Source organism: Cupressus sempervirens, chromosome 4 (genome assembly GCF_028749045.1).
Source record: "Cupressus sempervirens isolate cs-2001-9-10 chromosome 4, ASM2874904v1, whole genome shotgun sequence".
Taxonomy (NCBI): Eukaryota; Viridiplantae; Streptophyta; class Pinopsida; order Cupressales; family Cupressaceae; genus Cupressus; species Cupressus sempervirens.
Window position 1 is genome coordinate 875328082 of NC_143121.1, and position 11562 is coordinate 875339643.

Genomic DNA, 11562 nt, shown 5'->3' on the forward strand with positions numbered 1-11562 from the left:
AACTTTTAGATGTTGTATATGATTACCATTACTTTTTTTGGGACTAAAAATTGCATGGTCAATTTTTAGTCACATATTGAAAATTTTGAAGAATCAATGCCCTAAAGTGTCTTTTATGCATATGTAGTTGGTTGTCAATTTGAATCCTAGATGGTGTTTGAGTGACTTAACACCTTTCATTTGATATATGCATGTGATCCACAATGTTATTTTTCCATCATGAATCATTCAGCGAAGTGTCATTTTGAGTTAGTGTCAAAACTTACAATTCTACCCAAGTGGAAAATAGCGACTAGAAGCCCAGTTTGCATTTGAATATCTTTTACCCAAGAATGTGTCATGACCCACCACTTTGGGAGTGCTTAGTGTCCATACCATAGAACCTACAAGTTTCAAGTTTTAAGTTTTTTTGAGTCTATTTGACTAGGTTTCAAACCCCTCAAAGTTGGTCATTTATTGTTCTGTGCATATGTTTATTTGTTCACAATTCTAGGAAGCCCTATTCGGCCAATCATATCTTTGACCTAGTTGACCCAAATGAAGAAATTCTTTTTGCATTGTGTTCCAAGGTTCAAACACTTTATATGTTCCAATTTTGATATCATGATGAATCCATTTGATCAGTTTTCTAACATGATTAAAAATCTAGTTTACATTATTTTACTACGGCTAAGGTATCTAATAGATCCGTACCCTTGTTCAGAACATTATAACTTTGATCTTGTGATTGGTGAGCCTAAATAGATTGTAGCATTGTGTTGTATCCTAAAAATCCTTGAAGTATGCCAGTCCTTAAGTCATGAGAAATCCATTTGCATACTTTCATATGTCCGTATGTTTGCCAAAAATTACTTTTTAACACATTTTCCAGTTAAAATTTTCAAGTACCTATTTTCGAAAATTTGACAAATGTGTCCTATGATTCATCCTGAGCCCAAACTATAGAATTATATTCTCCTCATGGAAAAGAACCTATATCCTAGTTTTTAGAACCCCAAGTGATCAATAACCTAGTTTATAATGACGAACTTGAGCCCATTTTATGTTTTTTAACACTGTTTTCCTGTAGGATAATTGAAGTATGGATGTTCGAAAATTAAAAAATTTTGACTGGGAATTCGTCAGGGGCTAAGAATTTGTATTATGATAGTGTGTAGGATTGAACTCTCATGTCAATTTTTGTGGCCTGGTTACTTGATTGAATTAGTTTTTAAGGGCAGTTGGCAAGCCTCTAGACACAGATTTACAATTTGAAGAATTGATTAAAAGTGAGTTTTAAATGATGAATCAATGATTGAATTTGAATATTTTTAGTCAAAGATGTCCAATGGGATCAAGAGACAAATATGAGGATGGTAGTTGTTTGTAAGGCAAAAAAAAATTTAGCCAGACCCGCTTTGGGGTCCGACTAATTTCCTCAGGGATGGGTGATTGGGAATATTAATTATCATTTTTCAAATTATGATAATGCATGATCAAAGTACTCAAATAAAATGAAAGAGTCATGAAGGCTAATAAAAAATGGATTTAATATTATGGGAACATTCAAGATAAGCCCCGATCATAAGTTGATTGCATATGCAAAGTCCATCAAAGAGGATGAAATATACATTGTATATGTTATTAATGCTGAAACCAATGAGTTTATTGGCAAACCTTTAATAGGAACTCTCTGCTAACAAGCTAACAATTGTCTGATCCAAAGCAGAAAAGGGGCAAGTCCATGCCTAGTTTGGATCTACAATTTGTTGTTTTTAGTTCTACTAGATTTATGAATATGTGTAATGGCAGTCAATTCAAGAAGCAATATAGTGCTCTACATGGTGCTGCATAAATATTTGACAATGCACAAATGGTCTAGTGAAATAAATATACACAAAACTTTTAAATTTTGTAATACAGAAAATGCTGATTCAAGTTCATAAAATTCTTTATCATCAATTCACTAGTTTGGGCAATGTAGAGCATTCCACATGCAAGGCCAAAGCTTCAAACTAAGAGAAGAAGCAGTAATCAGTAGCATCTTGAATGAGTTGGCAGGGGACACTAATAAACTATTATTTGATATCAAACCTAGATAGAAAGGGGTTCAAGAAAATGAAAAGGAAACAAACACTAATATAGCAAATGAAAATGCAGCCATCAGATGGAGGAAGCCACAGGGAGCTAGCTAGCAGAAGACCCTGCCAAAGTCTAGTGAGGATATTTTAGTTTTTCCTTGTAGTTGTGACTAAGTGGTAAAGATGGAAAATTACCAGAAAGAAGTTGAGATCATTTCCCAAAGGAATTGCTAAGTTTATGGATCCTCAAATTGCATGTATTTAGGAAGTATTATTTCCTTCAACGTTAGAGACTCAACTGGCAATATCTTACCTGCAAATTTAATACAGTTGTTGGAAAAAATGAGAAACATTGTTGTGGGAGTTGGCTATTTTGGTAATCCTGGGTTGGGATATATTTTGAGAAAGTTTGAAGAAGAGATCAATGGCAGCTCACGTTAGGAAAAGAGAAGTAGCATGTCAAAGACATAGAATAGAGCGAAGAATAGTCAAAATAATTAGTCTCACATTGCTTCCATGGGTATGTTTTTATGTGTTTAAATACTATCCAACACACTTTAACTTGTGTCTTAAGACAGTGGGCTTTTGGAAGCCCAACCCATGTGAGGGACCCCACTAATGACATTAGTTGGTTGTCAATGATGAAATAAGAAATTTTTTAATGAAAATGCAAGTGCGATGATGTGGAAAAACAAAGGTGGATGCACAAGATGTTGCCATATGTCAAGATTGGAGGGCTAGCGCATTCTCGCAAGACGGAAGTGCTCACTAGATAAATAATGTGGGTATGCAAGATGGTGACATGTGGTAGCGTAGGTCCATCCAGTGATGAGTTGGCAGGTTGAGGCCGACCAATCAGAGGCCACCACATGGCATATTAGTCAAACTTAGTTTAACCCGAGATCCAAATGCAAGGAAAATTTGAGATGTGTCAAAGAAAATAATTTTTTAATTATTTTCAAAAAAAATTATCATTTTTTAGAAAAAATAAAAATGCACGTACAAGAAAAACTTTTTAAATTTAAAAGAGTTATAATCAAAAGTTCTAACTTTAGACTTTTATTTTAAATTTTTTAAAAATTTAAATTTTTAAAAAGCTGCAAGTCATATAGCCCTGGCAGAGGGGTGTTTTTTGAAATGGTTTTTTGGAGGTTCTTGGTAAGAAAAATATCCGATGTTATATATCACCAGAACTAGGAGAAAGAAAAATTTCTAATTCTTAGGTTAGTTTTTGAACAAGAGGCAGTTTGTTCAAGCTACATGAAGTTTTGTGCCAGATTCTTACTTTGCAATAGTATTCTAGTGTTGAAGTTCAAAACTGATTTCTGAATGGTTTTCATCATTTAGCAGAGACATTTACAAGTTTGTTACAAAGTAATGATGAAAACAAAATCAAATCAAAATGGTAGAAAGATGAAAGAGGTTTTTAGTTATAGGGGATAGAACTCCAAGTGGACACATGTCATTCTGAGATCAGATCAGAGAATTCATCTTGCTCTATATCTTTCTATCTTTCATCCATTGTAAGGGTTCCAGTTTTTTCACTATCAGACCATTGTTGGTTAGAAATCTTCAGTCCTTCTGTGAGACCACTTTGTTGGATCTAGATCTATCATTCCACCTTCATTCTTTAGCATTTTCTCTTGTATGAATAGCAGTAGGAAGATAAATACAGATAGTTCATATCTATTAGGTTTTTTATGAGTTAATTTCACGCATTTGGTTGTATTGTTTCAAGGAAATGAATACAAATGAACAAGAATTTCATTAGTTTCATTCTGATTCTCATCTCATGTCTCAGTGAATTTCCAATGTTTTATGGTCTTTGAACAAAGAGCCTAGGTCATAGTTGCAGTCCCTTAAGGTTGTATGTTGTTTCATTGTTGCTTGTAATTTAAAGAATTATGTAAATGCTTTAGTGAAGTCAGTAGGATTACAAGTTTACTGAGGGGGATATCATGTAAGAATGAGGTTAGGATTGAGAACAGATGTTTATTTACAAGGTAAATAGATAGATCTTATATATAAATATATAAATAAGTATCAGATATCCAGATGTATGTTTTGAATTCATGGAATTGCCCAATGGATTAGGCACTAATCAGTTATAGGATCACTTGTTATACTGTTGCATATTTGGGGTGATGTTGATAATCAACATCAATAATCAATTGTATTTCCCTTTCATGTTGAAGAACCTAAATGTGATGCCCTCACTCAGCTTGTGAATATCATAGGATTTGCAATTTGCTACTGTAGATCTGTGTTATTACATGAGCTATTAGGAGATATAAGGGTTGAAATCTACTTTGTTAGATCTAGGGATATGTTTTGCACTGGTATGGTATCAATTGGATTTGAGGTTCACCCACCTAGGTTTTGCAGAGCCTGAAGTAGAAGAAGGGTCATGCCTTATAGTTGGCCCAGTGTCTAAAATGATTTGTTGAAGACAAGAGTTAGTTGCCCCTAGCTATGTCATGTTCTCATTGGGATAATTGAAAACCTTCTAATGTTTTCAAACACCAACAACTTTAACTAAGTTGCAAACATATAAAAGAAAATAACATGAACACATTTGACATTACGGTTTAACATGGATACCCAATTTGGGAAAAATGACCAATTGAAACTAGTTACTATTTTCACTCTTCTGGAGCCTTGTTAGGAGCCAACCTTGTTAAAGGTTACACAACACACTATTAGGTTAACCCTATTAGAGGATTTAAATACCCTATTAGGAGTGGCCTTATTAGATTTCTTGAGACAATTCAATAGAACTGCCACCTTGTTAGAGGATTTGAAAATAGTTGTTGAGCCAACTCTATTAAGAGATTTGGTTTACTACTACAATGGTTAGAGAGTAACAATTAGATGACCTAATTTGAATGAAACTAATTTTCAAACTTGTAAAAATCCTTTGGCAACTAAGTGAGCTTGGTTAGCACTAGTTCCATCCAACTTTCCTTCATTAAACACTCACTTTCTGCATCTTTTCCTTTGACGCCTGAGTGAACTTGGTAGACACTACCTTCTAAACTAGGCAAACACAAGAATGCTAGATAGACATAGAAAACTATCTTCATTGCCCAAGTGAGCTCAACATATACTGATAGATAATGATGATGACATTTTTGTAACATCAAAGACAATACACAATTAATCAATTGTATCCAACATACACATGTATTTCTCCCAACAATGACATATATACAATTTTCAAATATATCTCTCCCCCTTTGAAATCAATGATAAAGGTCTTAAAATGTCAAGATTTTGTCCAAAATGGTCAAAACTATTGTCCTTTCCTTTATTCTAAAATAATCTTCATACAATCATCAACAATAGCTTTCAAACTATCCATACCTTTTTCCCATGTTTCTTTGGTAGATTCTACTGATATGAGTATTGCACATAATCCATATGATGTAATCTCAACTGCATTTAAATCTAAATACCAAAAGTTTGTATATGTGTCTTTGGCCTTGACACATTCCTCTAACTACTTTTCAACAAATGGTAACCTCATAGAAATAGGTTTTTTGAAATCAGATGTTCTCTTCAATATTTGTTTTTTTTGAAGTTCCAGTAACCTGATCTCGATGTTAACAATGGCAACTTGACTCTCAATATCATCAACTTTACTTGTTGGGTTTTGGATTAGGCTAGATAAAGCCTCTAACTCATTCATCTTTGTCTCTAAATGATTGTCCAAATCCTTAGTCAATTTGTATGATAAGTTACACTTAACATACAAGAATTTCCCTTCTTGCTAACACTTTCAAAGTTCTTTGATGCATTTATCAAGGTTGAATAAGTCATTCTTGATATTCTAGAAGATGGTGCTAAAAAAATTAGCATCACAGGAAATTTGAGCTTTTATCTCTACAACATTCAACAAATTTGTAAACTCTTCATCAAAAGATTTTAGCACTACTTGTGCTCTCAGTTTGGGATCTGACTCAATATGTTGTACTGTTAAGGTATTGTACAATCTATCAGTTACTTCTATCAATAATTTCTACAAAGTTTTCACTATCTAATTTTTTTGTCAGAGTTTGGATAAAGATGAAATCAAATTGGTCTGATCATCATCATTAGTGGCCAACCTTGCAAGAGAGAGAAGAGTAGATGAACTAGATGGCTTAGTTTCATCCTCCCTCTGTTTCTTTGCTACTTCCTTAGTTTTCCTCTCTTCCTCTTCTTTCCTTTCTTTTTCTTCTCTTTCCTTCTTTTTCTTCTAATCTTTTCCTTTCTTCTTCCTTTATTTTCCTTTTCCTTTCTTCTTTGGTGATTCTCCTATTATCTTCATTTTCCTTTCTTTTCCTTTCATCCTCAAGAAATTTTTGTTTGGCATCCCCTACCTTCTATTTATCAATTTCTATTAGCCTCTTTTCCTCCTCAATTTGTTTCAACTTCTCTTCAACATCTTCAATATCAGGTACATTTGGTTCAAAACTACTAAATAGATTGGTATCATCAATGTTTATTGTAACATTGGTTTGATCAATCTTCATAGTATCACCACTAACTGATACTTTCAAGGCTTTGGGAGCTAGAGGAGTTGTTGTCCTATATTTTGACAACATCTGACTGATGAATGTTGGTGTTTCCTTCCTCAACTTATCATTCTCACTAACCATAAATAAGAATGGTCTTAACTTGTTTGTCAAGTATGGAGTGAGGTTATTCACCAATCTCTTTATCTCATCTTCGTCATCAGTCTTACAGATTTTCCTTAGCATAGGCTTCAGAAGTTCAAGGTCTTCTTCCCTTGCAAGAGTCTTCTTCTCTATGAATCTCTCATGGACCTTTTGGTTCACTAATCCTTTTATATCCTTCATACTTAAACCATTCGCAATGATATGTCTTATAGTAGATATATCAATTTGATCCTTCTCAAAATTGTCATAAAGATCATAAAATTTGTTCATCTAAAAAAAATTTCCTTTATTAGCAACCACTATGTTAATCTTTTCAATCTTTGGCTTCCATGGTTGATGATCTTTTCCTATTTCTTGTTTAGGTGGAGTCACCTTTTTAGCTTGCTTGTTTTCCTGATCCTCAACTTCTTCATCACTACTGGATTCAATTGTCAATAATGTTTTCTGCTTCTTGCTAGGTCCTAAAGCCATATGTTTGACTCTCTTAGTCTTTGTAGGAATTGCTTCAGCTAATCTTTCTGATTTTCTCTTATGTTCACTAAGCTAAACATTGGATACTACTACATATGGTATACTCTATCCCAAAGTTGTCTCTGCAATTGAAACTGACAAGGGTTGAATATTCAATACACCTTTTTTCAATGTCTATTTCACGGCCTCAAATTCAGTCTTTGACATTTTGGCCTCAGATTATGCTTTCTTCATTATTGACTCAACTTTCTTGTGAGATGCCTTTTCCAAGGTTTCTTGATGAGCATGTTTTGTGATCTCATCAAATGTGCCAAATCTATATTTTTCCTTATCTTTCTTAGAATTCAATAATAAATCTATATAGGCAACTGCAACATCATCACTTATCTCATAGCTCAAAGGATCCAAAAATGTTTCTCTAGGTTCTACTAATTGAATGTATGTATTGTCAATATCAACTAAAATACATATGTCTTCCTTGAACCTATCCACAATTGCAGGTCAGATCCTAAGTCTTCATTACATCTCATTTTGGAATGTTCTCATAATCAGATTACCACTATCTAATACCTTTTCTATAGGGTGTCTTCTACATACCTCTGATATCTTCTCCATAGTGCATCTATCACTACTCATTATATCTATTACTGACAAGTAGCGGAATCCCTTTAGCACATGAAAGAATATGTGATTTATCAATTACTAGAATCTAAATACACCATTCTTTGTCCTCTTAATATTTCAAGGTTCTCCAAGAGTTGCATTCTTAGATCTCACTCAAATTCACTTGTTCTTTCTCAACACAAATCTTGTAAGCTACATATATAAAACGTGCTAAAAGTTCATCTATCTTAGAACTTGCACAAATTGAATAAGCTATTATTCTACTAAGAAATCTCACATAATGTTGCTTGAAGGAGCTGATTACCATAGCCTTCCCATTGTAAACTGCCTTAGTGTAGTTTTCTACTTTATTCTTAACCAACTTTTCTCCTATGGGTACACTACCTATTTTGCTATGACTAGTTACCTCATGTATAAGGTCGGTCGAGATGTCTACTACATTATCTTGCATCCATAACTTTCCATCATGTATCCTACTCAGTATAATTTGAGTTCATTCATCTATATGTAATTCATGGTAGAAATGATACTTAAACAAGTCCAATTCACTTAAATGTTCAAATATGACCTTAACTGTCATGTCATCATTAAAGACCAATTCCATATCCTTATTCATGTATTCACTGCCAATTGACTCAAACTTGTAGTTGAAATAGTTTTCTACATCTTAGAAATAGACTACATTGTTCAGGGTGATAGACAATGCAAAATTAGGGTTTCTATCACTAGGTTTTATGGAAACTACCTTAAACTTAGGTCTATCTTCATTTTCAACACTATGAACAACTAACATATCCATACTTCTTATCAACAATATTTTTACCAAAAAATTTTGCAAAAAATGATAAAATACCTCTTTCCAAAAATAGGGTTTTCTTCAAATTCAGTTTGACAAGTAGCTTCTAAATATTCCTCACTTTGAATGTGTTCGCAGTGAAGTAAAATCAATTTTGTACTCTATTTATGCATCAACTTGAAACTACATTAATTGCATACTTTGCAAATATGAAAAAGATGCTATTTGCATTATGCCATTAGATAACCATCCAAAATCACCTATCCAATCTTTAAATGTCATCCAAGGTTTACTATAGCCTCCTTTCATCATGAAAATCATTCTCAAAACTTTGCATCATGAAATTTTCCACAAAATCTTATTTTCATCTTTTGTTACAAAATTAACTCTTATTGCAATACCAATAACTTTGAATTTCATCATAACTTATTTAGATGAACTCCAAATCACAAGCAAGCTTGGATACCATCTAATCACATATGGATACACCATTTCCCAACTTTTCTACCTCTAATTTGGTCTTGGTCTCAAGTTCTTAGATTTTGATGTTGTGAACAAGATTAATTCAACTTAGTTGAATTAAACTCAACAACTGACTTTGATCTTTTTGTATCATCATAATGTTTCATTGCTTCTACTAGTTCTAGAGTTCCTTTCCTGATTCCTTCTGTCATTTCTAGAGTTTCTTCCATCATTCCTTATGTTCCTAAATTTTTTTCCATTATTTCTTCTATCTCTAAAGTTTTTATCCATTCTGCAGTACCTTGTTGTGTGTATGAAGTTATTGCATAACTAACATATAGGCTCTACTTCTAGGATTCTACTGACCATCAGATGCATGACAATTTTGAGCAATGTGTCCTAGAAGTTACACTTATAACACATGATCTATCTTTAGTCATCATAAGATCTTCTATCTCTTGATGTCATTTCATTAGATCTTCTTTTATCTATAGGGCTAGTATTTCTAGAAATTCTACTATTTCTTCTATTATTATACTTAGGTTTCCTACAATCAATTGCATTATGACCCATACCATGACAATTATGACAATAGAAGTCCTTAACATGATTAAATGACTTATTAGTACAATCTTTTTCCATATGACCTATTTTATTACATAGAAAACACTTACCTCTAAATTTATAACTAGTTTCCTTGGGAGTCTCCACTTACTTTGGTTCATCCAAGATTTCAACTTCCTTGTTTTACTCAACTTTTTTAGGTTTCTCAAAATATTGACTAGATTCAATCTTATCATCATATTTGTTTTTTTTCTTTTGGATTTAATCTAATCTCAAGTTTCTTCATAGACATATTAAATAAATAGCTAAGACTAGTCTTGTCATAAGAAGGTCTCTATATAGACATAGAATCATCAAGCTTTTCTCTGCTAGAATAAAGTTTCTCAAGTTGTTGTTTGCACTGTGTCAATTCACCTTTCACAATAGTGTTGGAAATATAGATGAAGTATATGAGACGAAGGGTGAATCAGTTACCACAAAAACAAATCCACAGATCTCTTAGATGTCTTATAAAAGTAGTTATTGATGTCACTCAGTAGCCACATAGAAAAATGATGTAACTTGGTAGATGTACTGTAAGTTAACTTAACAGAACTTAAACATTCACAGATATTTAACATGCATGCATAAAAGAAATAACATGAACATGAGAGACAATAGATTTAACATGGAAACCCAATATGGGAAAAACCACCAAGTAACTAGCTATTGATTTTCACACTTATAAAGTGAGCCCTATTAGGAGCCAACCCTGTTAAAGGTTACAAAATACATTGTTAGGTGTGACCTTGTTAGAGGATTTAATCACCCTACTAGGAGTGGCCTTGCTAGAGGACATTAGAACAATTCAATAGAACTATCCACCTTGTTAGAGGATTTACAAAATGGCTATTAGATGAACTCTATTAAGAGATTTAGAAATCACTGCTACAATTGTTAGAAAGTAACAATGAGTTGACCTGAATGAGATGCAACTAGATTGTTGATACAGATCTCTATTTTGCTTCACTAGATCCTCATTGATCGAATAAATCTTTGCTACTCCTCAAGAATATCTAATCCTTCTTCAAAATTTTCTCACACTTTCCTCTTCACACAAAAAACACACTTGCATGCTCGCTCATTCATACTTTAGAATTCACAACTTGACTTTTTATTTATACCTTACAAATTTTCAAGTCCACTCATTTACAAGTTACAATTACCAATAATCATTACACGAGTCAACTACAAATATTACATTAAAAAATTAAACTTTATTTCCCAAAACAATGAAATCCTTCATTGGTCGACCCTGCTCAATAAACATTGCTCCAAAAATGATTTCCAATGTTAACCAGCTGAAGCTCGATGAACACTGCAAACTTTGTAAAATCCTTTGGAGACTGAGTAAACTCGGTAAACATTGACTTTCCTTTGGTGACCTTGTGAGCTTGGTAGAAACTAACTTCTACCATAGAAACCTCCAACGCCTGAGTGAGCTTGGTAGAAACTATTTCCACAAAGTATTTTTTAGGAATGCACGGTAGACCCCATAATTTTCTTTGTTGACCAACTAAGCTCAATAGACTCTATTAGATAACTGATATGACATCTATGTAACATCAAAGAAAGCACACAATTGAACAATTGTATCCAACAAATAGTATTGTACTTATGGAGTTCTTCATGATCTTCTTTCAATGTTTCAAACCTAGATGTTTTCTTTTCTAGACTTGCTCTCAAATCTACATTTTGCATCTTTAAATAAAATTTAATTTTTCTAGGATTATTTCTTAAAGTCAACTTTAGATTTGTAATCTTTAATTCATGCTTCAAGATTTTGTACTCTGTCTTAAACTTTGAATAGTCATCATTAGTAGTTCTAGATTCAGTAGATTTAGGCTTGGATTTTAGATTTTCAATCTTTCCTTTCAATTGACCA